This window comes from Vigna angularis, chromosome 4 (genome assembly GCF_016808095.1).
Source record: "Vigna angularis cultivar LongXiaoDou No.4 chromosome 4, ASM1680809v1, whole genome shotgun sequence".
Taxonomy (NCBI): domain Eukaryota; kingdom Viridiplantae; phylum Streptophyta; class Magnoliopsida; order Fabales; family Fabaceae; genus Vigna; species Vigna angularis.
This window is the reverse complement of record NC_068973.1, coordinates 15171974-15199613: the sequence shown is the minus strand read 5'-3', so window position 1 is coordinate 15199613 and position 27640 is coordinate 15171974. Positions and strand designations below refer to the sequence as shown.

The 27640-nt window shown below is 36.0% G+C and overlaps 2 long non-coding RNA genes and 1 pseudogene across 3 annotated transcripts; 1 reads left to right on the top strand and 2 right to left on the bottom strand.

The window, feature by feature from the left end:
* Positions 1–586: 586 nt before the first annotated feature.
* Positions 587–2736, bottom strand: LOC128196081 (uncharacterized). Of its 2 annotated transcripts, none has more exons than XR_008248184.1 (2): positions 2474–2736; positions 587–1006 (listed from the first exon to the last, which is right to left on the bottom strand). It is a non-coding gene; the product is annotated as an uncharacterized LOC128196081 (long non-coding RNA). The 2 variants fall into 2 exon arrangements; XR_008248183.1 differs by having other exon boundaries at positions 2514–2736.
* An 11465-nt stretch (positions 2737–14201) lies between these two features.
* On the top strand, positions 14202–16936 carry LOC108330409 (protein NETWORKED 3A-like; annotated as a pseudogene).
* A 7638-nt stretch (positions 16937–24574) lies between these two features.
* On the bottom strand, positions 24575–25273 carry LOC128196080 (uncharacterized). Its single transcript, XR_008248182.1, has 3 exons — positions 25146–25273; positions 24952–25040; positions 24575–24644 (listed from the first exon to the last, which is right to left on the bottom strand). It is a non-coding gene; the product is annotated as an uncharacterized LOC128196080 (long non-coding RNA).
* Between the last annotated feature and the right edge of the window lie 2367 nt (positions 25274–27640).

The following is a 27640-nucleotide window of genomic DNA, read 5'->3' as shown; positions in this document are numbered from 1 at the left end:
GAGGAGATTCAAGTTCCCTTCTATGTCTTCTTGATGAAGAGGGTTGTTGGTAATACTCGCCTACCCTTAAGGACTCTTGTTCATGTTGAGAGTCTCCACTGTAGCTTTCCCTAGATCTCTCCCTACACTGGGCTTGTTCCTCTCTTAGCAATTTCAACTCATTTTTGACCTTAGCATTGTGTAGCTCTCTGTTGACTTTTTCTTGACTCATTTTTCTCTCAATCTCACTGAGTTGGTTGACAAGAGTTTTGAAATTAAATTTCTCTTTAGGGGGATCACTAATCCAAGGGGATTGTCTTCCAGACATCTTGTAAACTTAAAAGTTTTCTTCAGGTAAGGAATAAGAGGTTTCACTTAAGAGCAATATTCCAAGTAAGAGAGGTGAACCTTATAGGTTGCTTAAGTACCAAGTCTTGCCTTGCCAAATATGCTCCTAGTTGCTTGCTAGAATTCCTTAAATCAAAATTACCTCTAAATCCACTAAAAGTCTAAAGAGAACAAACACAAAGACAAGGAAAAACCTAGACTCTAAAGTCGGACTTCTAAGACTTTACCTATGTGCGTGTAAGAATTGAAAGATGTGAGATCTGCTAAGTGAGGCTTGGACCTTTGGATCCAAGACACACTCACTGTCTACCAATTTTAAATGAAGCAAACAAAAACAAAGTTTGCAAGTGATGGAAGAACACTTGAGGATTCTTCCAAGTCACTTGCTTAATAGCCAATTACAAGGAATTGAAAATGATGGAACAATTACAAGGTACACAAAAGGGAAGGGAAAATGTAGTAATGCAGCTTTGGCTTCTCAAAACAAAGAAACTAGGCTAGTTTAAACTAATCTCGCAGCTGCCACTAGTGAATTCTGTTGCTGCACCAAGTTCACAGATTTGGACAAGTTCTGGCTGAGAAGACCACTACACCAGAGTTGGATTCAACACTTGATTCCACAATCACTCCACTTCCTATGAGGCTACCTTGGATGTATAGAAGTCTGGCTATGTTGCACCTACATAAAGCACTTTAAACAGATCACCACAACACCAGTAAAAGGCCAGTATAAACTGTGACACTGCCAGAAAGTGGACTCAAAAATGACAGCAGTACAAGCCCTTTTATCAAACAACTTATGTGCAAGATAGCCAAGAACTCAAAAAGCAAGCAAATAATTGGTAGCAATCAAGGAGGCACCTCAAATGGATCGTATGATTAGCTATAGAATGAATTAACAATGCAATAAAAGACCACAAGTCAAAAATTAAGTTCAAATCAAAGGTGTAATACAAATGCTACAAACTGTTTGTGAAAATGTCTCAATGACAATGCAGTTTGGTGCATAGCTTTTGACTTGGCATTTTGCAGAATTCGAAAACTTGTTGCACCGGTCTAAGTAGCTTTTTAATTTTCATTCCAATTCTTTTGAATGTTTTAATTCTTTTATATGGACTCAAGATTTTGCTACAACTTACAAACAATGTTCAATACACCAAATCAATCTTCAAAAACAGTATAATTCTGCTACAACAATTGATTTGAACCAGAAAAGTGCTTAAAAGTGGATGAGTTGGCTAGTGAAAATGCACAAAACCATTTAGAATCATATTAGCTTTGAACAAACATGTTTGATTGATGAATATAAACTTGTTTGAATTATTTTGCTTGACAGATTCAAGTTATATAACAGTTTGGTATATCCAGTTCATGTGCAAATTAAAACCAACAACTCTAATATCCAAATTTAGAAACAACACTTTAAACAAACTTGGAAAAATGAATTAGACTCCAAAACAACAATTAAAAGTTTCTCAAAATAGCAGAAAAACGTATTGGTTGGTTAGCAAAGATCTATATGCTCAACCCAGATTTAAAACACAAAAATGACCTCAACAAATAAAGTGCAGATCGACCAAGTGCTTTTAAGAATGCTGCTGAAAATTTCTCAATGCATCCAAGCTATGCCTAAGCATTTCATGGCTCATATGGTATCCAATATAGTTTCGCCAGCAGAAAACTCTTCACAGATTTGCTCAAATAGAATTAACAACCAATGAAACAATACTAGATTTATTCAATCAGCTCAAATGCAATGATTTAAATTCCAAAATCGGATTGCAGATTTTCCATCAAACTCATTCCATCGAATTTCACAATGTATTCACAATCCAGATTTTCTTAATGCACAGAACAAAGAAAATAAGCAATTGAATACTCAGAATTTATGACAATCAAAAGTAATGCATACTGCACATGACTTGACAAAACTGGACATATTAATCAAATAAAAACTGACTCAACTATAAAGTGGTCCGATTGAAAATGAAAAAATCAACAAAGCAAAGAAAGTTGGACAGAAAAAAAAAATTGAACGAAACAGAGTCCTAAAAACAACAACCAGAGATGGCAGATTTAATGGACAGAACACTACAAATCAAAACAGATAAAAGAAGGAAATGACAGTGAAGGAAAACCAAGTAACTAGACTTATTTGTATGGAGAAACGTCATGGCTCTGAATACCACTTGATAGTGTCGTTCAGTTGTAGAATTCAACAAATAAATATTCCAAAAGTGATTTTAATCGGTGGCTGTTTGGAGTGGGTGAAGTGATTTAAGTGAAGTGGCTATAGCTCAGACAATCATCCATCAAGGAAGGAAGCTATAGGGGTGAATGGGGAAGCAAGGGAATGACTCTTGGTTGTAGAGAACATGGTTGGAAATTGCATCAACAAATAAATATTCCAAAAGTGATTTACAAGTGAAGCTAAGGTGAATTTATAGGAGATTCACCTAGACTTGTATGGTGCTGATGAAAGCCATAATATATGGATCTTAATCCACGTGGCAAAGCATGGAAAATGTGCCATATTCTAGAAGATGCACGAAATACATGTGTGGAAAAGTAAAAGGAAAACACGTTGCCGCTTAGCGCCACCCACCTTATTCCTCTTTGCTTGGACTTCTTTCCTTCTCCTTTCTCTCTCTGCTTACTTGCTCCTCCTTCTCTCTTTGTTCTTTCTCTCTTTTCTCATGCTCCTCATTCTCTCTTTGTTCTTTCTTCCTTCTTTTGTCTTCCTCTCTTTCTTAATCTTTCTTAAATTCTTTTGAAATTTTTCTTGTTTTTCATTAAGGATTTTAAGCTCTTCTTCTAAGGTAGCAAGATATTGTTTTCTTTCAACTCTTTCTTTCTTTTCTATCTCTCTCATCTCATATATTTTCTCTTATTTTATTACAAGGAAAGAAAGAACAAATTTTCTTCCCATGCCTACTCTCAAGTCGCACCAATCTTTAATTGGAGATTTTTTACCTTTCTCAACCTTAGATTGCTTTGATTCCACCATTCACTTGCATGTCCTACAAGTCTAGAGATGGATAAACTAAGTATATGATATTTACCATGCCTAACTAGGAATGAATGAAGTTCTTATATTCATTTCTCTCATGCCAGGTATGATAATGCACTAGTATTCTCACCAAAGAATGGAAGGTCACTCTTAACTTTATAATGTAGCTCATCCTCACCATGACTTAAATGCAAGCTACTATCAAAACTCATTTGTTTCAAAAGAATTTTGAAAAAAAACATTCACAAATAATCCTAGACATTTTTAAGATTTTCAAAATGGCTTATGCAAACAAACTTATTATTTAAAATAAAATTCCTTAAGAGACTTAAGGAGACAAGAACAACTTAAGCTCACATCCAGGAAAGAGAGGTTAATCACTATGGATTGCTTAAAAACCAAGTCTTTCCTAGTGATACGGCTGTCGCGGCCGATCAAATTTTATGTGCAATTAAGAATGCAGTACAGTGCTAGGATGTGACTCCTAGGTCGTCTCTCAAGGACCAAATTGGGTTCAGTTTCAGATCAAACACGAAGTAGGGGTTTTTATAGTGTTTTTGGTTGCGGAGAAAAATTAAATTAAATTAAATTAAAACTGGAAATAAAACAAAACAGAATTTAAAACGCCAAAATAAATCTTAAAGACAATAAAAAACTGAACGGTAAAAGACGGTAAAAACGGAACAGTAAATATGCAAAAATGGTAAAACTTAACGATGCATAAAACAATAACCGGTAAAATAAAAGAGAAAGTAAAAATAAAAGTACTGAACTGTAAATGAAATTTATCGCAGATTGAAAACTTAAATTAAAATTCTTGAACATTTAAGATAAAAATAAAACTGAGTAAACTGATCCAAATACTATAACACACTACAAGCTTTTTCAAGAACCGAACATTTGCTAAGTGAAAAATAAAAATCCAGAGCCCCTGGAAGAGAAGGACCGAGAGCCCCTTCCAGGCCTCAAGGCCGTGCCTTCTCCTAAACTACTCCTAATCTCACTCTAAATTCTCCTCTCAATCTGCTGCTGCTCTTCTCATTTTATAGCCACTCCTCTGGACAAATTCCCGTATATGCCTCCCTCATTTCAGAATTGTGGATTTTGTCTCTGGCACCCGTGAATTCCTTTTACGTTTTGTTTTTGTTCCCCTAGCTTGCTGACTTCTTCAACTCCTAAATGTGCCAAAGAATTAGGATAGGGGTCCTCCACTTCTTGTCTTCATCTTCAATTTGCCGTGTACACTCTTCTTCGTTCCAAGACACCAACCGTAGCCTCCTCATCTCCCAAACTATTGTACCGTTCAACATCTCCTTCTCCCTTCACACGTTGCTTCCTCTTCTAATCAACACCGTGCTCTCCATGGGTGCTGTCCGTGTGAAGCTTCCTCTACTGTGCTTGCTGGACGGAAGTTGTCATGGCCGTGACCATCTCTTCACTCTGCTGGCTTCTCTATCTCTAGGCCGAGACATCTACTGTACTTTCTTCTTTCCAGCCGAGACACCATGCACCTCCTGGCCGTGACAACATGCTACTCCTCCATGAAGTGAATGAATCCTCTTTTTCCTCCAGCCAAGCCGTGACAAGTGGTGGTTGCAGCTGCTCCATGTTGAGACATCACTACTGGCCATCACTCTTTGCTGCTGCTGCCGGACGTACTGTTGGAACAGCTGGTGCAGTGAAGTGTTGAACGGTCTTCTTGCTTCCCCAGCTGGACGCTGCTGGACGTGTAACTGTGGACGGGTGCTGGATGTGAATGAGCTAGAGCGTGAAGTGCAGCTGCTCCCTCTTCAAGCCAAGATGAATTTTCCAATCCTAGGTGGCGGCTGGAGCAGCGTACTTAATCTTCTTCTATGTGCTGCTGCCCTCTCTTTTCAACATCTGGATAGCACCAAAATAATGCTGGCCTCCTTTATGGGCCCCTCCATTGGTGTGCTCTTCAAAGAAAGAAAGAAGATTCCCTTTGGTATGGCCGTGTGGTATGCACTTCTTCTAAGCCAATTGTGCTTCCGCGTGAATGAGTGACAAAGTGGGCCATAAACAAAATAAATCCATAACACATAAGAATACAATGTGCTTTTCTTCTTCAGCAGCGTCCACGTCCTTCCTATTAGCATCCAACACCAATTTTTCCTTTTAAAATAAGCTTTTCCATTTAAGCTCATATCCGTGTGCACTCCCATAATTACACATCACACCTCCTTTCTCATTTTAGCTTAAAATAAAATTGATGTGGCATTTCTCTAAGTCCCAAAATATTTTCCAAAAATTCCCCTACAATCAATAATGCAAATAATTAGCTCAGATAATTCAAATTAGTTAAATAAGAATTTCCGATCAAATTAAGCACAATTAGGAAAAACAGGAAAATACCGGACGTTTAAGCACAATTCCCCGACTAATTCTAGTACAATAAACTAAGTGAAGTGAAGAAAATAATGATTCATCACCTAGCCAAAACTTACCTCAAGTTCTCTTGTATCAAACTTCTCAAAGGGATTTAAACTTGAAATAAAAGTTGACACACACTAGACTATCACAATTAAAGAAAGCAATTAAAGCTAATCTATGCAGCCTAATGGTGAAATTAGAAGGAACTTTGGTTCCCTCAAACTTATCAACTATAAAACACAATATTAATCAAAGTCCAATGTTCTTGTTAGGACACATCCTATAAAGGCCAAATATTACAAGTCCAAAAAAAAACAACTACAATTTTAAAATTCAAAGAAAATACACACAAATCTCTTTCATACCAAGTGTATACTCTCTTGTTTTGTGTTTTAGAGTAAGAGTGGGTGAAACTCATCTAGGTAGTGTATCGGTGGATACCAACAGAGCCTAGGGATACCAGAAGTGGTGCGGGTACTCATCCAGTCTAGGGTAACAAGAGGTTATTCGCTGACTGAAGATACCAGTAGTGATGTAAATACTCATCCAGTCTAGGGTAACAAGAAGTTATTCTTTGATTGAGGATACCAGGAGTGGTGCGAATACTCATCCAGTCTAGGGTAATTAAAAACTCTTCATTGATTGAGGATACCAGGAGTGGTAAGGGTAACTGAAGTTTATTCGTTAATTAGGGATACTAGAGTGGTCAACACCAGAAGTGGGTGATACTCAATTAGACGATGTATCAAAGTGATACTAAAAGCGTTTAGGGATACCAAGAGTGGCGAATAGTACTACGCAATCAGGATTGAGTAGAACTCAACTAGTCATGAGTAATTCAAAACTACTCATTGATTGAGGATACTAGGAGTGGTAAGGGTAACTGTAGTTTATTCGTTAATTAAGGATACTATAGTGGTCAACACCAGAAGTGGGTGATACTCAATTAGACGATGTATCAAAGTGATACTAAAAGCATTTAGGGATACCAAGGGTGGCGAATAGTACTACGCAATCAGGATTGAGTAGAACTCAACTAGTCATGAGTAACAACGGTTACTCAATACGACTAGGAACACCAAGCGTGGTTTAAAACACTCAACTGTACCTCATTGAATATTTAATGAAACCCTCTAAGTTAATTTAGAGGATACCTGGATGTAGCTCTAACAAGTGAACCAATATAAAAATTGTTTGTGTGGAGTAGTCTTTTCAGTACACATTTGGATCTCAATGAAGGTGATCATAGTACGCACTCAAGTCAACATTAAGTTCTTACCTAGCATTTACATCTTCAACGAGCTACTACCTAGATATCTTTGGAACATATTGAGTTAGTCCAGTAAATGATCTTCACAGAATTGTGTTTATAAATAAAGTACAACTAACTCATAAGTGTTACATATATCATGCTTAGTTTTTGGGAACGAAAAATATTTATGAAAACACTATTCGACGCCCTCCCCCAATCTAGTGTTTTCTAACAACTTCAATTTAATGATTTGTTATATATATATATATATATATATATATATATATATATATATATATATATATATATATATATATATATATATATATATATACATATATATATATATATATACATACATATATATATATACATACATACATATATACATACATACATAGTGTTACGTATATCATGCTTAGTTTTTGGGAAAACGAAAAATATTTATGAAAACACTATTCGATGCCCTCCCCCAATCTAGTGTTTTCTAACAACTTCAATTTAATGATTTATTATATATATATATACATATATATATATATATATATATATATATATATATATATACATACACATATATATATATATACATACACATATATATATATATACATACATATATATACATACATATATATATACATATATATATATACATATATATATATATATATATATATATATGAATGACCCTAAATTGCTAACATCACAGTGTAATATGAATAAGAAACAACAAAATATGGAAGAAGAAAAGTAAGTGCAATATATGTAACCTACGGAATATATTAAAAGAAATAACATGACTGATTGTTCAGGCTTGGATAAAACCAATCGATCACGATTATAGTTAGTTAATCATCCAGTAGTTTAAACAAGTTAATAATAAGGTTTAGAAAAAAATTAGATAGTAATATAATCGATCCTAATCAAAATTCTATGATAAAAATTATAATTACAGGTCAAAAGTATAATTGTAAAGACTCTTTATTACACGTTTTTTTACAACATTAATATCTTAATGATTGAACTTAAGATGACTTTAGCATTAGAGCACTTTTAATGTACCTACTGATCGATAGGAGACATCTCATCAGAATGCACAAAGGATAACATAGAAGCAAAAGACCACCCTTGACCTTACACCGGAAATATTTTGACGCCCACCGTAAGGTCAAGCAAAAACTTTCATGTGAAGAGACAAAAGAACTAAAAGAAGCAAAATGGGGAAACTGTTTGAACATATAAGGGAATATAACCATACACTTGTAGTCCAAACAGGACCAAGACAACTAGTCCAAACAGGACCAAGACAACTACTACATAAGCATTTGTTCATCACAAACCCCAATCACACAAACACAAAAATGGTTACTCCCCTTACCTCGCTTTCCAGAGACTCACTAGGAGTTCTTTGATTCTAAGTGATGCTTGGATGGTCTCCCCTCTCTTGTGACAACAACGACGACCCCCTCCTTCTCCTTGGGTCTCATGGTCCTCTACCTCTCACTCACTACGTTCAAGGTATGGTTTAAGAAGCAGAGAATCCTTTGCTCCCACTCCCTCACAGTTGTTGCGCGTTTTCCTCTCAGGTTTAACCTAAAATACCACTCAAGATCCACTCCCTTTATTCTCTAAAAGATCCGAAAATATAACTCTATTTAGTCCAAATATTCAGTGTTAAAACCCACCCATTATTTCCTTTCCTAGCCAGTAGAACTTCCTAATATAAACGTCTCATTCAATGCTGGGATTTGATGCCTTAAAGTATATTAACTACGCCCAACTATTCCCTAATAAAAATTAAAGAGGAGAAGAAATTGTTCCCTAATACCGAAACAAAGAACCCACCCACAATAGCTTACTCACTTTTGGAGCTTAAGAAGCAAAGCGCTACGTGCTTTGCATGGCACATGAAGTGCTAAGAAATAAAAGAATGGTGCACCCTCTCTCTCTCCTCGAGAATGAGACACTAATAGACCTGTCATTTTAACACATATCTCATGGGTTGTACCTAACCCCATTCAACACTAAGCCCCTTATTTTTTTTTCCATTCATGAAGGGGTTATTCAGTAGCCCCAGCCCCCAAAGCCCATAGAAAACGAGTTGGGGTTGAGATAGCGTGAGGCTGACCCTGAGTTTGAAACTTCTCCCTTCACCGTATGAAAGAAACCGAATGTGACAGAGAATGATGGAATAGAAGAATATCAGAGAAAGAAAGAATGAATGCAGAGGGGAAAAAACTTTTCTATTTGTTTTCTTGCCTCCCTTTCCCTACAATACAGTGCTATATATGCACTTAGTAACAACCTTACAGTAACTAATCATTTTCAATAATAAAATAAATATTAGGAACTTTATCATTCATTTCTTAATGATTTTCCCCTTTTTACAGGAAGACGTGATCACAAAATCCTTGAGATAGCGTGGCTGGCGTGGAATCCTTTTGGTATTTTCCTCACAATCCTCATTTGTTGCAACTGCTTGGTTCTGACCTATAGTGGGGCCTGTATGTGAAGTGGTTATTGGGCATGTAGATGAATCAAGTAATATGGTTCCTGCAATCCTTACATCCCCTCCTTGATCAAGAAGCACCTTGTCCTCAGGGTGAAATTGTTGTTGCACCTGAGACCAAGATTCCCAACTTGCTTCTTCCAATGGCAAGCCCTTCCATTGGATCAGTACCTGAATATCAGATGTGGGGCAATCAGTATTGCTCTTCCAATCCACAATTGCAACTAGTTCCAGAATTGGTTAGTGATCCTCAATGTTAGGTGGGAGGGATAGAGGAGATGATGGTAGTGGCCCCTTGTGAGGACGGAGGAGATTTATATGGAATACATTGTATCGGGTCACGGTCAGAGATAAGGCTGCGAGGTAACCCATGATGTTTACAGACAATGTCAACAAACAATTGGGCCACATTTGTAGCAGTGAAGGACTTGGGAAGCATACCAAAGTGTGCCCCTTTTGAAAATCGATCCACAACCACGAGAATAGTAGTGAAACTCTTATAAGGAGGAAGGCCAATGATAAAATCAAGTGACAAATCCTCCCAACAGTGTGATGGAGGAGGAATCGGCTAGAGCAAGCCGGCAGGGCGTTGAGTAGGCAACTTCGTCTGTTGACAAACTGTGCATTGCTCGACAAATTGCTTGACATCTTTGCGAATGTCGTGCCAATAAAAAGAGGACAAAATCTTGCTCAATGTACGGGAGATGCCCGTGTGGCCTGCTAAAGGAGTGCAATGAAATTCATGGAGGATCAATGGTTTATAGGAACATGTGGATGGCAGCCAAATCTTATCCTTGAAGACAATGAGGCCTTCCTGGATCGAATAATGAGGATAGTCATGTGGAGCAGTAACGATCTTGTCTTTGAGAGTAACAAAGGCAGGGTCATGTTGTAAGGATGACTTGAGGTCATGCAGAAAATCCAATTGGGGAATTGTCAATACAAGAAGGGACGTGGAAAGAGGTTGATCTGGGTCCTCAATGCATGATAGAGCATCGGCTGCAGTGTTGGTCTTGCCTGGTCGATACTGGATCTCAAAGTCGAAACCCAACAACTTAAAAAGGTAATTCTGTATTTCAGGTGTGAGAACCGTTTGAGATAAAAGTTCCTTGATTGACCTTTGATCAGTTTGAATCACAAAACGGCGTCCTAAGAGGTATTGACGCCACTTTTGAACAGCAGAAGTAATGGCACACAATTCCCTAATGTAAGTAGAAGAGTTGTGTAGCTTAGGAAAAAATTGCTTGCTGAAATAGGCAATTGGGTGACCGTTTTGCGAAAGGACTGCTCTCATTCCAATTCCCGAAGCATCTGTTTGAACAGTGAACACTGAGTCAAACTTAGGAAGAACCAGGACAGGTGAAGCCAATAACCTATTTTTGAGGGTGGTGAATGCAGCTTGGGCATTATCGTTCCACATAAAGTTGTCCTTCTTGAGGAGATCGGTGAGAGGTTGAGCAATGGAGGCGTAACCTGCAACAAATTTTCGGTAGAACCCTGTTAATCCCAAAAAACCTCTAAGGGACTTGACTGTATTGGGGGTGGGCCAATTACTGACTGCAGCCAATTTAGCAAGGTCTGGTTGAACGCCTCTGTCGGAGACCACATGACCGAGGTACTAAATAGACGAAGTGCCGATGGTGCATTTGCTACCTTTCAAACGAAAACAATTGGAGAGAAGCAGTTTGAAAGTGGTTTCCAAGTGATGTACATGATCTGTCAGTGTGGAGCTATAGACCAAGATGTTATAAAAAAACAATGATGAAACGTCGTAAATGGGGTCTAAACAGATCATTCATGGTAGCTTGGAAGGTAGAAGGGGCATTGCACAGTCCAAATGGCATGACCCGAAATTTGAAATGGCCATTGTGAGTCCTGAATGCGGTTTTCTCTGTATCAGTTGGGACAATGAGGATTTGGTGAAATCCTGAAAAAAGGTCAAGTTTGGAGAACCACGAGGCATGACCAAGTTCATCCAGAAGCTCATCAACAGTAGGGATTGGGAACTTATCCTTGATGGTGGCAGCGTTCAGAGCCCTATAGTCAACGCAGAATAGCCACGTTTCGTCTTTCTTTTTGACGAGAAGCACCGGAGAAGAGTAGGGACTATTGCTTGGCTTAATGAATCCCGAGTTAAGCATTTTCTGTACTTGATTTTCTATTTCTTGTTTTTGGAAATATGGGTATCTGTAGCGTCGTACGGTTATAGGAGGAGTGTTTGGGGCTAAGGTGATTGTGTGGTCTGTGGTGCATGGTGGGGGAAGGGCTGTGAGGGTAGAGAAGATGGTTGAGTATTGGGAGAGAAGGGATTGAAGAAGTGGTTCGGTGGTGGAAGGTATGATTTTAGATTGGGATGTAAGCTCTGTAAGTGGAGTAGTGGGAAAAGGGTTGTGATCAAGTGTTAACTGAAATAGTGCTTCAACCCGATTGGTGTTGTGAAGACGACGGAGCTGATGGGCCGATATAGGGAAATGGTTTGGGCCAGAATCCTCATTTAACTCAACGAGCTTCTCGTGCCAAGTAAACCGCATAAATGGACCATTGTAATCCATAACAAAGGGACTGATCATTGAAAGCCAATGAACACCCAAGACTACATCAGTGCCCGATAGGTCCAGTGGGTACAAGTCGATGGAAAAATCATGAGTGTCCAAGGTGAGAGTTATATTAGGACATAATGAAGAGCAAGGTAAAAAGGCATCATTACCTACCATCACCCTTAATGGGCTTGGTGTTGGTTGAGTTGACAAATGAAGGAATTGGGCCACCTTGTTCTGAATAAAATTGTGTGTTGCTTCACTATCAATCAAAATGTGCACTACATAACCCTGAATAGATCCTGTAACCCGAAATGCTCTTAGGGACTATTGACCTTAGAATGCATGGAGGCTTATAAGACCTGCCTCTTGAGGGATCTCCTCTGAATTAGGAATGTCCTTCGTGGACGCATCCTCATCACCTTCCTCTACATCGAAGGTAGTAAGCAATAGAAATTGTGGTTTGCAATGATGACCCCTAGTATAGCGTTCATCGCAATTGAAACAAAGATTCTTTTCTCTGCGAGATTGCATTTCGGATTCGGTTATCTTTTTAATGGGAAGCTTGGTTGTAGGTGTGGGAAGTAGCGGTGGAAGTGTTTTGGCAAGAGATGGTGTGTTTGGTGGAGGTGGGGAAAATGGCGGTGGACGGCCAAAGAGATTAAAGGGTAAGGGTGATGAGCGGAATTTTTCGTCGTGGAGCTTGGCTAAGGCAATGGCATGAGGAAGATCTGGGGGTTGTAAGGCGGTGACCTCACGACGGAGATTGGGCTTTAAACCCGATAAGAAAGAGCTGAGGTAAAAACTCTGTGGGTAATTGGAAATGCGGTTGGCCAAGGTTTCGAAATCCGAAAGATAATCTTGAAAGGTGGTGATTTGTGTGAGCTTACAGAGTGAAGCAATGGGGTCATCGAACTTGGAAGGGGCGAATCGCAGTTCCAATGCGCGGATGTATGAGTCCCAAGATGACAATAACCCATTGTTGAACATCCACTGGAACCATGGAAGAGCTTGGCCTTCAAGATAGAAGGAAGAGATCTGGATGCATTGATCAGTAGGGGTCTGGTGATAATCAAAGAATTGATTGACTTTGGAGATCCAGCCAAGAGCATCAATGCCCTTAAAGGTAGGGAGGTCAAATTTGAGTGGTCTGGATGGGGAGTGTGAAGGGTTGGGGGGCGGTTGGGATTCGATTGACATGGGAAAGGAGTAATTGTTCCAGTTTGACGTTAAGTTTGGTGAGCTCATCATGAGGAGATGCGGCCATGACGATAAGTCAGGATCAATGAAAGCACCAATTGAAAGAAACCGAATGTGACAGAGAATGACAGAATAGAAGAACATGAGAGAAAGAAAGAATGAATGCAGAGGGGAAAAAACTTTTCTATTTGTTTTCTTGCCTCCCTTTCCCTACAATATAGTGTTATATATGCACTTAGTAACAACCTTGCAGTAACTAATCATTTGCAATAATAAAAGAAATATTTGGAACTTTATCATTCATTTCTTCTTAACGATTTTCCCCTTTTTATGGAAAGACGTGATCACAAAATCCTTGAGATAGTGTGGCTGGCGTGGAATCCTTTTGGTATTTTCCTCATAGTCCTTATCTGTTGCAACTGCTTGGTTCTGACCTGTAGTGGGGCCTGTATGTGAAGTGGTTATTGGGCCTGTAGGTGAATCAAGTAATATGGGTCTTGTAGTCCTTACGCTGCACCTTTGTGTGGAATCCTTAATATCATCCCTCATTTCTTTCTCTCCACAACCCAAACCCTCACCCTTTCTCTCTCCACCAGACTCCCACGGCTAGTTTCCCTTCTTCCGCTCCCTCTCTAATTTCACGATGGCTCAGCCTTCTGCATGTCCAGGTCTTCCTTTTCCCACCTCCTCACCCCGTCCCTTGCCCCCTCATTCTCCCACATTTCCCCCGACTGTGTTCTCATTGTCGCCTTCTTCTGCCTAGCCCACGTCGTACTTACGCCACCATCGAAGCCCTCTTTGAATTAAACTCCGAGTGAAGGTAAGTACAATATTTTTCAGCTTAGTTTTTAAATGTTGAAGTTGTAATGAGTCTGAAAATGGGTAATTGCAAAATTTTTGCATTTTTGTTTTTTGCCATACATAGGCTCTTAGTGTTCGTGATAACATAGACAACGGAGGAGGAGGGCTTAAATGATGAAGAATCAAATGTCACAATGGTGGTGGCTTGAGAGCCACACTAACACGAGACAATCCCCCTGGCTTCAATCCACTCTCGCAGGTATTGTTTTCTTCCTATTTATTATTGGATTTAACAACTTCTATACATTTTGTTTCAGATTTGTTAAATAATTTAAAAGTTTGGAGTCTGAAAATTTGGCAAATATATTACTACTTGATTAGTTGAAGAGTAAGTTAAAAGACAAATGATTTCAAGATTTTACAGAAATCCTAATTTCTATAGTTAGATGTTTAGTGAAAATTAGATGCACGCAAAGTCCATTAGTGTAGTGATGGATTGACTTTAGCCGTAATGTTTTTCATGGCTTATCATTATCATGTAATGATGGTGTGTAATTTGTTACCCACCTACTGTAATATTAAGGGCATAATAATATTTGAATAAACCAAGGTCCCCATATCATTCTCTGCTCCTTGTTTATTACTTTTGCGATACAAGTTGTTAAAAAAGATGTTCTTCGTTTCTCACACTAAGAAGGGGTGAATTGGTGTTGTAAATGATTGTTTTTGAAATCTTTTTCTCAAAACTAAAAGTCTTTAAACTTTTGTTCAATCGCAAGAAAAAAATGTATGCAATGTGACAATATGTGTATTCCAATACAAGTAATATGCAATCGATTAAATGCAAAGAGTTATGGAGAAGAAGATTCGAACTCTGAGTTTTTATACTGGTACATCCAGTGTTATTCCGATCAACCTTAGTATCTGAGTTTTTACATCAAGATTTTTACAGCGACCTCACTTGTCAAAATGTAAACAACATCTCTAACTCAGTAATCTAAAATAGCCAATTACAATAGACTAGCAGCAAGAACAATCCTCTCCTGCAGTCAACCCCTTTGAGATCCTCCTCAAAGTCAAGAACCACTCGTTCTTCTTCCTTTATACATCACAAGGAAACAACAACGCTAAAGTGTTTGCAAGAGATTCCTAATCCAACAGTATGCACCTCTGTTGTGCATAATGATCAAACAGTTTGAATCAATCAATCCAGCTTCTCAAGAAAACATCAAGTCTTGTTCACCACGACAATTCTTGTTTCTTGGAGCATATTTCTCTTTTGTAAAACTTCAAAGAATTTATCTGAAACAGATATGAAAGTGTTAAACTCAATTGTCTTCTTCTTCTCCTCTTCAAAATTTCAAATTACGCGTCTATATATAGCATAAGTCAAATCAGACACATTTAAATCGAATATGCTATTAATGTAATCCATTTTCAATTAATGTTTGGTCAATATACTTAAAAATATGACCGTTGTGACCATTATGTCAAGTAATGAAATAGTTTTCAAATCTTTAACAAACTTAATTGAATGTAATCGGTTAAGTTTTAACACTTAGTATATTTTTGAAAAATTTTCTTCTCAAAATCCATCACAGCATACTTGAAAAAGATTTGTGCAAACCCACAAGTTTTAATCGATTTAACCACTAACGTAATCAATTTAAAACCTATTGTTTTGCCACAATTTAAAGCTTAAGTTGTCTGATGACCTTAATTGATTAACCCATCATTGTAATCGATTAAGTCATGTAGATATGCTTGGTACATGTGGTATTTCCATTTCAAAAATTCATATTATGCATACTCAGATATAATCACATTTCCAATATAGTAGTATACAATAATCAACATGATATCTTCACAGTTATGCTTGTATAAATCTCACAGTAAGCATATAAAGCATATACCACACATAACACGATATACATGTGTTTTTATTAACTATGTGTTGTCATCATCAAAAACAGACATCACAGAGATTGTGAGTTTAGCTAAACTTGTGTTTCCCCTATCAACAATCTCAACACAAGTATTTAGACTTACATTACACTTGTCTCTCTCTTTGCTTTCTCCACTTAAAAAGAATTACTTAAAAGAAACAGGGCCCTTTTCAAAAGAAGATACAAGGAGATATATAAAGTACTAGTTCAGAAAAATGAAAAATCTTTGTTTTCTTATATTTCATGAGTTTCACTTTTTAAATCCTTTTCCTCTCACTCCCTTTTGACTTTGTCCCTATGCATTTGTTAACTCTAGCAATCAATGCTTAGTTGGATTATATTTCTTTTTTTAGGAGTAGAAGCTTAGTTGGATTATTAGGCCATGCGTATGATGATGTCCTAGCCTTTTTGTTCATATGTAGTTTAATAATGGAACGTGATTTTACTATGCTTTTTATAGTAGATCTAAATAAGAAGACAAAGGCAATGTCAAAACTAATTGAAGAAGATGCAGATTCCTTTGCCCAACGTGCTGAGATGTATTACAAGAAGAGACCATAGCTTATGAGCATGGTTGAAGACTTCTATAGAACACATCGATCATTAGTTGAGCGGTATGATCAAATCGTTGGAATTCATCAGCAAAAGACTAAAGGATCCCCCTTTTCTCCACTCAAGCATCATCAACGAGAGAAGTTGACGAGTTTTGCGAATGACAATTATGATAGTTATTCTAAGATTTGTGATATGGAGGAGTCTGGGGAATTTGAATTTTATGATCCTGAGAAAGAAGATGATGAGGATTCTAAATTCGATAACTGTGTAGAACTGAAGGAAGTTCAATTTGTGGTCACAAATGATGTGATGGAAATTGAGAGACTTGGTGAAGAGAACAAGGATCATAAGGGTCAGAACAAGCAGAAACATAATGTTTACGAAACAGTGGTGTTGAGACTATAAATATTTTATTTCTAGATGTGTGGTTTGTTATTATAGTTTTCTCATGCTGAAAAGGAAGGCTCATGGGCTGGTCCTAGCCCATATGGATATTTGGTCCTATGGGCTTTTCTAATAAGGAATTTTTTTGGCTTCAACCCACATGGGTTAGGACCAAGGCCTTTAAAATGGACTAATTTGATAGGCCTAGACACTAAGCCAAAACGTGGAGAAAAGAGAGACCATACTACCCAAAAATGAAGCTAGGGAAGTTCTGTGTAGGACTTGAACACAGATATTACAACACCACTACACCACTTCCCATCCACTAATATTATAACACAAAGACCAAAGTTTAAATCTTACTTTATGTATTTTTTGGAATTTAAAATAAAACTAATATTAATTAATTTTTATTCATCCGCTAACACTTTCATCACACAATAACACACCCTAAAGAAATATTTAATACTATAAAATATAATAATAAAATGAAAAAATATTTTTATTTTATACGGGTTTTACAACATGAAGAATAATACTTTATCTCCCCATACAACCCAAGATATATATTCCTTAGAAGCCTACAAGATAACTAATTGAACCACAACTTAAGATTAGTTTCCACTGAATCTTAAGCTTATGAAGTAATACAAGTCATCAAATCATCCAACGTTAAGTATTAATCAATTAACAAACTTCAAATCAAAAGCAAACATCGATAAATAAAATATAGTACTAAATAAAAGAAAGTTGAAAGTTATTACATCTCACTCCAACACATGGGAGATTTAGCTCTTCATAAATAGAAAGAAGTAATATAAGGGAAGAAAATTAATCTCCTAATCCTCTAAAGATGTTCTATTAAATATAGAGGAAGTGAGCGAGAAGACTCTCTAGAGTCTCTCTCTAAAGGTTCTCTCAAAAAGTGCTCTAAAAGCCCTGCAAACACCTCTACCATGCTGGTTGCATCACGTCATAGCTCGACCTCCACGCATCGTGCCCCTATACAGGCTTCACCTTGAGGAAGAGGCGACACAGGAGGAGGAAGACGAAGGTGACGACGTGGTGAGGGAGATCCGGAGGGAGCCTCGAGGTGCCCAAGCGCCTTTGCTATAAGGTGGTGCTCTGTATTTTCTTTTCTTTGTCTTGCATCGCTTTTTTAGTGCTAAGTTAGACCAGAATTCTGCTCTGATCAACTAGCTTCACTGTAATAAACTCTAAAAATGACAAATTGAAAGAAACTTACAATATATATATATATATATATATATATATATATATATATATATAAAGAAATTCAATTTCTCTTGCTATTCTTCTCTAGTATAATTGCTTATGGAGAAAGTCTTCTACCAGATCCTCTATGTAAACATATATTTTGCTTATTATATTGTGATAATTGTGAGTTTGAAACTCCAATTTTCATTGGAGTTCGAGATGACCATTGGAGAGAGTATAGAATTTTGGTTCGGTTAATGTGTGTGTTGTAATTGTTGAAGAGTGTTATTGATGACCAATCCTAATTGTGTTTTTCAACTGGGATCTTGAAATTTTAAGGTTGATTTTGTTGAAGGAGGGAATACGTTATGATTACTGAGTTGATATTACATAATTCAAGATTGTTGAAACTTGAAATTTGTGGTGGTTTGTTTTGCTTCAAAACTGTTTTGAATTTGATGTTTGTAGTTGACCCGAAGCTAGTTTTCCTCCCTCCAATTGAGTTGGGAGGGGTGTCAGCAGACTAAAGGTGATTTTATCTTTATGTGCTAGAATGGAATTTGATCTAAGCATTTTAATTAACAGCTTAATGAATAAATTGTTTCTTTAGATGAATAATGAAGTCTTATGTCATTTGATTTGATTTAATTTGAGGTAAGCCCACTCCTAATATCTAGCTTTTACGAAGTTAGGCTCTGATGTAAATTCATCTTATATTTTGAACGAGCGTAAGTGTTTGTGTGCATTTTAATTAGGAAATCTCCAAGAAGATTCCTGCTGAACATTAAGATAATAGCGCATTAAGATGTGAATGCACACTTCAAAGGATTGATAATATGTAGGGACTGCTCAACCTCAGCCTTTGCCCCTCAATTCATGGGTTGCTCCAAAATCTGTGAAGAAAGTGAGTCACCTAAATCAATGTTCATTTGAACAACAATAAGTAGTTTGCTTTCAAAAGAGTTTAGAAAATGAAGTCACTTTGGTTTTACAGGTGAATAATCAAAATGTAAAAAATTCTTAAAACTGGTTTTGTTCTTGTGAAGACTGTATGAATTAATGATACTTAATGTATGGTGCAAAAATTAACAAAGCTTTAAAGTAGTGAATAGTTGGATTACTTTAAGAGATGATGCCTTCAGAATAGTTGATATATATAACTCTGCATGATGAAGCATGGCATTCTGTGATGTATAACCTTTTGAGTGCATAAATTTGATGAACTATACTTTGACAGGTTCTACGGGTCCTGTATCCCATGAATTGACTCAGATGAGGCACAAGGATTCTGCCTGTATGGGCAATTATTGCTAGACATTTCAGGCACAAGGATCCCTTAATTAAGGTAAGGTTGGCACTCATATTTGCGGCCATTAACATAGTGTTGGGGATGCAATTATTTAACTGTGTCATGCATGATCATCCAACATCAATGCAATATTCTTTCTATTTTTTGAATGCTATATTTAACTCAAATCCATATATAATTAGATTCAAAATAAAGACTATTTATTAAATTGAAAATTTATCTTGCTGTGTTTGGTGTTCTTTGACCGTTGTAATTTTGTTTTCCCTTTGCAAAAGGAATCAAAATATAATTTTTTTTATTAATTACAATTACGACATGGTATTTTATTGTATTATTATTTCATAGTTATTTTATTTATATATTGCTAATACTTAAATTTATTTCATATATAAGGTTAATAGTCAAATCCTTGCAGATTTTCATAAAAAAATAAATATTTATTTTTGATTTTATTTATTCGAGTGTCCCATTTATATATATTGGTTTTTTATTTCCTTAACTTTGTTAATCCCTCTTATTACAAACTTTGGTTCCTTCACAGTATACACCAACATGAAGTGATTGGAAGATATGCTATGGGTTCCTTTTTGGTATTATGGTTACTGCAGCGATTGTTCTTGAAGAATTGACTTATTTGAAAAGATCAAAGATGCATTCTCTACCTCCTAACTTCCAAATAGACCTTGTTAGAGGAGCTACATTTCCAAGTAATTAAGCCCTTTGTTTTTTTTTTTCTTCCCTCATTTTATATGATATGTTTAGTGAAAATGACACTAAAAAAAAGAACTTTTAGTTCTATCTACTGATTATGTTATATACCACTTTTATGGAGCAGGGGGAATGTGATTGCTACTAGATTTACAGTTCCTCAAACGTTGTCAATTGTTTCATTTAAAGTAGCCCATACATAACCAACTACGAGTTTGCCAAGTTGGACAATCCCTGTTTAGTATTCTCACTCAATTTCACCATATTGAAGTCTTTCTATTTTCTTATTCATTCTTTGTCGAATTTCTTTTGAACATTGCCAAGAATGTAAATGACAAAAGAGCTTTCTTATTCATAAGAGCTTTCTATTTACAGTTGGATTTTATAATTCATAGCCTTTTTTCTTCTGTACTTTGTTCTTTGTTGAATGACAAAAGATTACATTCATTAGTACCTTCTTCAAGAGGTATGTTCTGGAAGATGATTTAACTTGAAAGGAAATTACAGAGTTCGTTGCATTACCAGTTGTATTACAATTTGCTAATGATTTTAAATGTAGTTCAGTGATTCTTTACCCTTTAATCCTGCCTGATTCTTACCGAAGGCCTTTGCCCTTCGGTAATTACCGAAGACCTCTGCCCTTCGGTAATTACCGAAGTCCAAAGGCCGTTGGTAAATGTTAGCAACAAACGATTTAGCGACGGCCAATTCACTGTCGCTAATCCGTTAGTAATGCCCATTACCAACGGCTTTTTGGCTATTTCCGATGGACTTCGACCGTCGGTAATGCCCTTCTTTTTTATAGTGCTGACAGCATGGCTCAAGCGGTGGTTTATGGCTCCAACCTTGAGGTTTCCTCCCTAGGTGGGTTTCCTCCAAGGCTTAACCCACACATTCCTAGGTTGGAGCCTTCTTGAGATTATTTCATGATGAAAGACTTTTCATTGCTTGAGCCTCCGGTGAGTTCTTGAGGAAACCTTCCATGTTGAGTTTCCTCTTTGCAGCTCATGTCCCATTTAGCGTTGTAGTCGTGCTATGTCAGATTGCTTGAAAAGTTCTTGAATTTCTTTGTTTTTCTTCAAATTTCAACTTTGACTCTCTAATTTCTTTCATAGAGATTAGATGATCCTCATGAGTCACAAAACACTTGACTTGTAATCTGACGGAAGCGTTTATAGCTTGATTGGTTAGCTATTCTTCTATAGCGTCTAGGAGAAGTTGTGACACCCGGGCACGGAGACGAGGGCGGGGAGTGACGCCGGTGCAAGAAGCATGGTGCAGGGGGCACAGACAAGGAGCGGCTCCTGGCAGCTTCGGGTGGAAGGGGTACATGGACGAATCGGACATACACCGGAATGAGAGGGATCTGGAGACTGTATAGGTATGGGACTATACGGTTGAAGGATAACTTAAATGGATTGATTTGGCTACTCATATCACCAAAATGCATTTGCTTTTCGGTAGCCTGACTCATAAGAACTCCATGGTTAAGCGTGCTTAGCCTGGAGCAATTCTGGGATGGGTGACCTTCTGGGAAGTTTTCCCAGAAAGTGTGCGAGTGAGGACAAAGCACACTGGAAAGCCTGGTGGTGATCTGTGGGGGCAGTCGACCCTGTGAGTTGCCGGGGCGTTACAGATGGTATCAGAGCCTAGCCTCTCCCAGTACGGTGTGGTTCGAGGACGAACCAAGCGGAAGCTGGTGGGCATGTGACACCCGGGCACGGAGACGAGGGCGGGGAGTGACGCCGGTGCAAGAAGCATGGTGCAGGGGGCACAGACAAGGAGCGGCTCCTGGCAGCTTCGGGTGGAAGGGGTACATGGACGAATCGGACATACACCGGAATGAGAGGGATCTGGAGACTGTATAGGTATGGGACTATACGGTTGAAGGATAACTTAAATGGATTGATTTGGCTACTCATATCACCAAAATGCATTTAGCAATTCTGGGATGGGTGACCTTCTGGGAACTTTTCCCAGAAAGTGTGCGAGTGAGGACAAAGCACACTAGAAAGCCTGGTGGTGATCTGTGGGGGCTATTTAAATAATTGAAGCCTAAAGGTTGCTATTAAAATAAAAAAAAAAAATCTAGTGGTAATTTTGAAATTTTCTTTAACATTTAGTTTTCGGTTCCCTAAAAACTGAAGCATATATTCAGTATTGGTTTTGATTCCTCATTAACCGAAGGCTATACCTCTCCTTATATAAAAAAATTTTAAAAAAAAGTGTGTTTTTTTAAATTTTCTTGAATTTATAGGTTTTGGTTCCTTTGAAATACAATCATATACGTCACATATATTTTGGTTATATTTTGGTTTTTTCAGCCATCAAAACTTATAAATTCATAAAAATTTCAAAATCTTCATCGTATTTTTATATATTTAAGTTTTCTTAAAATCGAAATATGATTTTGAAAGTCAAAACATATGATCTCTGTCCTTAAACTTAGTTGATGAGATATGAGAGAGAGTTAGAGCCAAATAATTCATGAAGAAACAGAGTCTCTTCCCAATTATTTATGGATGCAACATGGAATATGTTGCTTTCTTATTGTGAAGGTGGCTTTTGCAAACTTGTTGGCTAAAAGTTAAAGGACGAACATGGGTTTGGATGATTGAATGAAGAATCATCAAAGGCATTCACGTAACTTTTATCCAATTCTATATCTATCAAAGAAAAAAGGAAATTATGTTATCAAATTAAGAAATTCTCCTATTAAACATGGTAAAGAGCAAATAAAATCTTATAATCAATATCCGCGAAATCACAAAATAAATAATTATAAATACATATTTCATAACTTACCGAAACATTTTGTTATTTTCTCTTCAATTTAACACTCTCTTTGTATTGAGCGTGCCATTCTTTTCTTCATACTTTAAAATTTATATAGACTTGTATTATTTATTAAACTTTCTCTCTTTCTAAAATAAATCCTTATCTTTTAATATTTTATATTGTTAATTTGTTGAGAAAAATATGTTATAAAGTTTGTTAATATGTTTAGAAAATAACAAAATTTGTTAACTTGAATACTTATATAACTTAAAATAATTCATTAGTAAAAAAAACTCAATTAAATTAATCAATAAAACGTTAGTATTTAAGCACTGGTCATGAGAAAAAAGTGATTATTTAGAAAAAAAAGCATTAATGATAATTTATGAATTTATGTTCTAAAAGCAGTTATTTAGAGAAAATAAATTAATGGTGATTTATCAATTTCCTTTTTAGAAAAGATATATAATAAAGTTTGTTATTAATGTTTTAATATATAATTTATAACTATTATGTTGTTATTAATAGGATAATATATTAAAATTAATAAATAATAAAAGGGTGAAAAGACAGAGACATGAATTCTAGAGAAGTTCCACTGTGTCTATCACGATGAAACACGGAAGAACGACATTCAATTTTAATTTACTAAATTAAATTAATAAATATAATTATATATCATTATGTTAATTAATTTTTACTAAATTTTTAGGCGTTTTCATCCTGCGTCCTTTGACAGTTTACAAAAAATTTCTTCAGATAAATTTAAATTTTAAAATTTTATTAATAATTTTGTTTAAATTTTATTTTATCAGGTACAAAAAATATTTAGTTTAATTTTAATAAAAATAAATAATAATAATTTTCTGCTTATTTTGATATAATATTATTTTATTGATAAATGTTTAATTTTAATAAAAATAAATAATTATAATTTTTTGCTTATTTTAATATAATATTATGGGTTAAATATGTTTTTCGTCTCTTAAGTATCACACGATTTTTTACTCAAAATTTTGATGGTTTTTAGTCCTCGTAGTTTTAAAATTCTTATTATTAGTCCTTAAAATTGGACGGTGTTAACTTTTAGGAGATGTGGCAAACGGAGAGGCCACGTCTTATGTCAGCTTGCCTTTTCACTCTCTACCATATTACTTGTGCTTGAGAACTTTGTTTGTTTTCTCCAGCAAAGCTTAGCCTCCATCGGACCAGCCGCCGTGCCAGCGCTCAGTTCAAGGCGTCGCCGACGACACCAATCGCCATCGGGACCATTGCGAGCCGCGGCGTAGATTTCTCCCTGCTTGCCTTTTCTCCGCGCGCGAGAGAGAAGCTCTCTCGTTCCTCCGCCAATTGCTGCCTGAGAGAGCCCAGCCTCCGCGAGCCACAAACCAGGATGGTCACCACCGTCCTCGACAACCGGTTAGAGTATCAAGTCATTGTGATGAGCATTTCTTTGAATTTTTTCGCCTATTTTTCACCTATAAATAATTTTTATTTTTCAGGACATATTAAATGCTCTAAGAATTCCTCGTGCACTCGTTCTTGAAAGAAGCTTTGACAGACCAATAGCCAACTTTGAATTGCATTCTACTCTCTGGGTAATTCCCCTGCAAGCTGCCTCTAAGTCTTCGTCTGTTCTATGAATGAGAGAGACCATGAAAACCCCCCTTCTAGTTCATGCTTGGTACCAAGGTATTTCTTCAAGTGTTCAGAAAGCTGTAAAAGTACAATATAACAATAATAACAAGTCAGGCCTTACCATAGCAGCATAACAAACGTTCACTTCTATTTTTACTATTCTTCCTTGGAAAATTATCATAGTAAGAAACAATTAAAATACACAATCCTCCAAAAGAAAGTTACTCTAAGAGTCTTGAAAGAAACACAAATTCCACGGACTAGTGCAGAAGTATAAGTGGTACTCATGGATGCTGAATTATACAGTATGAAATTGTTAAAGAAATATGCATTTTTCAAGCTATATTTCAGAACTTGGAAAACCAGAAACAACTGTAAGAGGTACCTCTTTACACTCTTTCCCACAGAAAGAAAGGTTTGAAGTATTCAAGTTATTAGGATGGGTATCCATCTCCTCAGAGCAAGAGTCATGATCTATGCAAAGGAAAAATATAACTTAAATGAAGTCAAAGGAAAAAATAAATAAGGGATATAAACATATTGAAGAAACATCAAGTACAAATGAGAGAAAGTGAATACATTTTTTCTCACATAAGTTGCATGTCCGTAGGACATACACAAATGCATCATCTTTTTCAGAAGTCCTAGTGGCTATGCCACAAAATTTATAGGTGCAATTTGTACAATGTCATTCACCAGGAGGAAGCATATGCAACAACATAAATGGATTACTAATGAAGAAAACCATCCTCCTATAATTAACATTAAGTAATCATGTTACTAAAATAAGGTACAGAGTGCAATATCAACAAGTCAATAACACCTCCGAGAAAGTGTCAATAATAGATTGGTTTTTGTGTACAGGAACACTGACAATACCGTGAGAAAAGCAATACAAAAAGCCTAAAAGATATAAAAGAAGTTACAGAGTCCTGTTGTATCATTGACTTTAGTTATAACAACTATTGTATAGGTAAGTAATTTTTCTTTTACTGCACTTTTCTTCACAGTGGAAAAACTACACAATGTCAGTATTCAGCATGCACAACTTCTGTCTAAGGATACAACTTTATAGCATTCCTCTACAGACAATGCAAAAACATAACAAATCTTCAGTCCCCTAGATGTCATAGCAATAAAGCTCCCAACAAATAGATATTATCGTCCCACTTCCACCACCCCAAACATAAATTACACAAACCAAATGGCATCGAAAAGGGCAACTATGGAAGAGACTGTGCAAGACAATTCAGAGAACAATATAAATTCAATATGCTACTGTTCACCAAAAGACTCTGCAAGACGAATCAGATAATTGTATACAAACTATGCGATTGGTGTCATCGACGGCCAGCAATGGTTCAGATGGCGATTGGTGTCGCTGGCGACGCCTTGGACTGAGCAGAAGGTCTGGCACGGCGGCTGGTCCGATGGAGGCTCTGCTCTATCGGAGAAGACGAACGACACAAGCAACGTGGCAGAGAGTGAAAAGGCAAGCTGATATAAGACGTGGCATCGCCGTTTGCCACATCTACTAAAAGTTAACGCCGTCCAATTTTAAGGACTAATAATAAGAGTTTTAAAACTACGAGGACTAAAAGGTATCAAAGTTTTGAGTAGGAACTAAACCCAAAACCGTGTGATAGACGAAAAACATATTTAATCCTAATATTATTTTATTGATAAATTAAATAAATTTTATTTTTAAAATAGTTAATATTATTTCTATATAATATTATAATAGTCCCGACTATTTAAAATAATTTTTAAAAAATGTTGAGTGTAACAATGACTACCTTTCTTTCTGTAACCTATTGTGACAGCATTTTGTGTGTTCTTAATATGAAGAAAATCCAGGTAAGTATTTCATCTCTATTATAGTTTATGTTGAGATATTCCACTGTGTTATTTTAAAGAAAAAACAAACCCTTGTAAATGATATTATTGTTCTTCACCATTCTCGTCTAAACTATTTGATACTTTTTACATTATTATTATAGCTTTAGATGAATATCTGTCTAAACTTGTTTGAGTGAAAAACAAAATTGTATGTTCAGCCATTCTTTTATAAAATTTGGTGCATTCTTTTAATTATACTGTAACCATAATTTCAGGATTGTACAAAATTTGGTAAGTTTGTCTCAGGGTTCTTTCTCCAAGGTATCATTTTTAGGATTCTACAAAATTTGTCCTTCGTCTCTTTCTATAATTTATTGTCTTTTAATCTTATTATTTTGTAATGTTCAGGTTTTCTCTTCCAAATAATTTATGAGAATGTAATTATTTCTTGTATGCAAAATGAGATTTTAATAATACTAATGTGGATATTAATTGGGGATTAACAATAATGATTATATGAGAATTAATTAAAAATTTTATCCTAAACTTGTTTCAATGATAATCATTCTGAGATTAGTAGAAAGATTTTTTTTATTCCCTTTTCAAAATGGTATTATTATTATTATTTATTTTAGCTATTTTCTTCCTTTTTCCAAAGTCTTCAAAACTGACTAAGCTAAACTCCTTTTACACATGTTGTTGCGGATTTTATCACCGAAAGTTCTAAACTTCCTCACTCAATTCTTATTTAGTTATATTTCTTCGTTCACACTTGATTCCTTTAACTTGTTTTTCTAGATATAAAACATGTGTAACTATAAAGAACAAAGGACAAAGAATTGAAAAAAATGAGAGACTTTTGGAATTATCAGAGATAGCTTATTCTTTGAAAATATTAACTCAAAATACTAAAGGGAATAAAAAGAGATGCATATTAACGGTAAGTAGATATGAATAAAATATTAAATAAATATTTTTAATAGATTTTGTGGATAATGCTGACGTTTATCAATACGAAGAATACATATACGATGGTATTCAAATGCATATCTTAATTATCTATAAATAATTATTAACTAATTTTGTAAAGACCTAGAAAATGATATTTTAGAAATAATAATAGTTTAAAAATAGTAAGAGTTGATTATTTTAATATTAAATGATTTTAATATAAATATTTTCGTTATAAACGAGTTTCATTATTTTAAAATACACTATTTTCCCAGAAATTACTT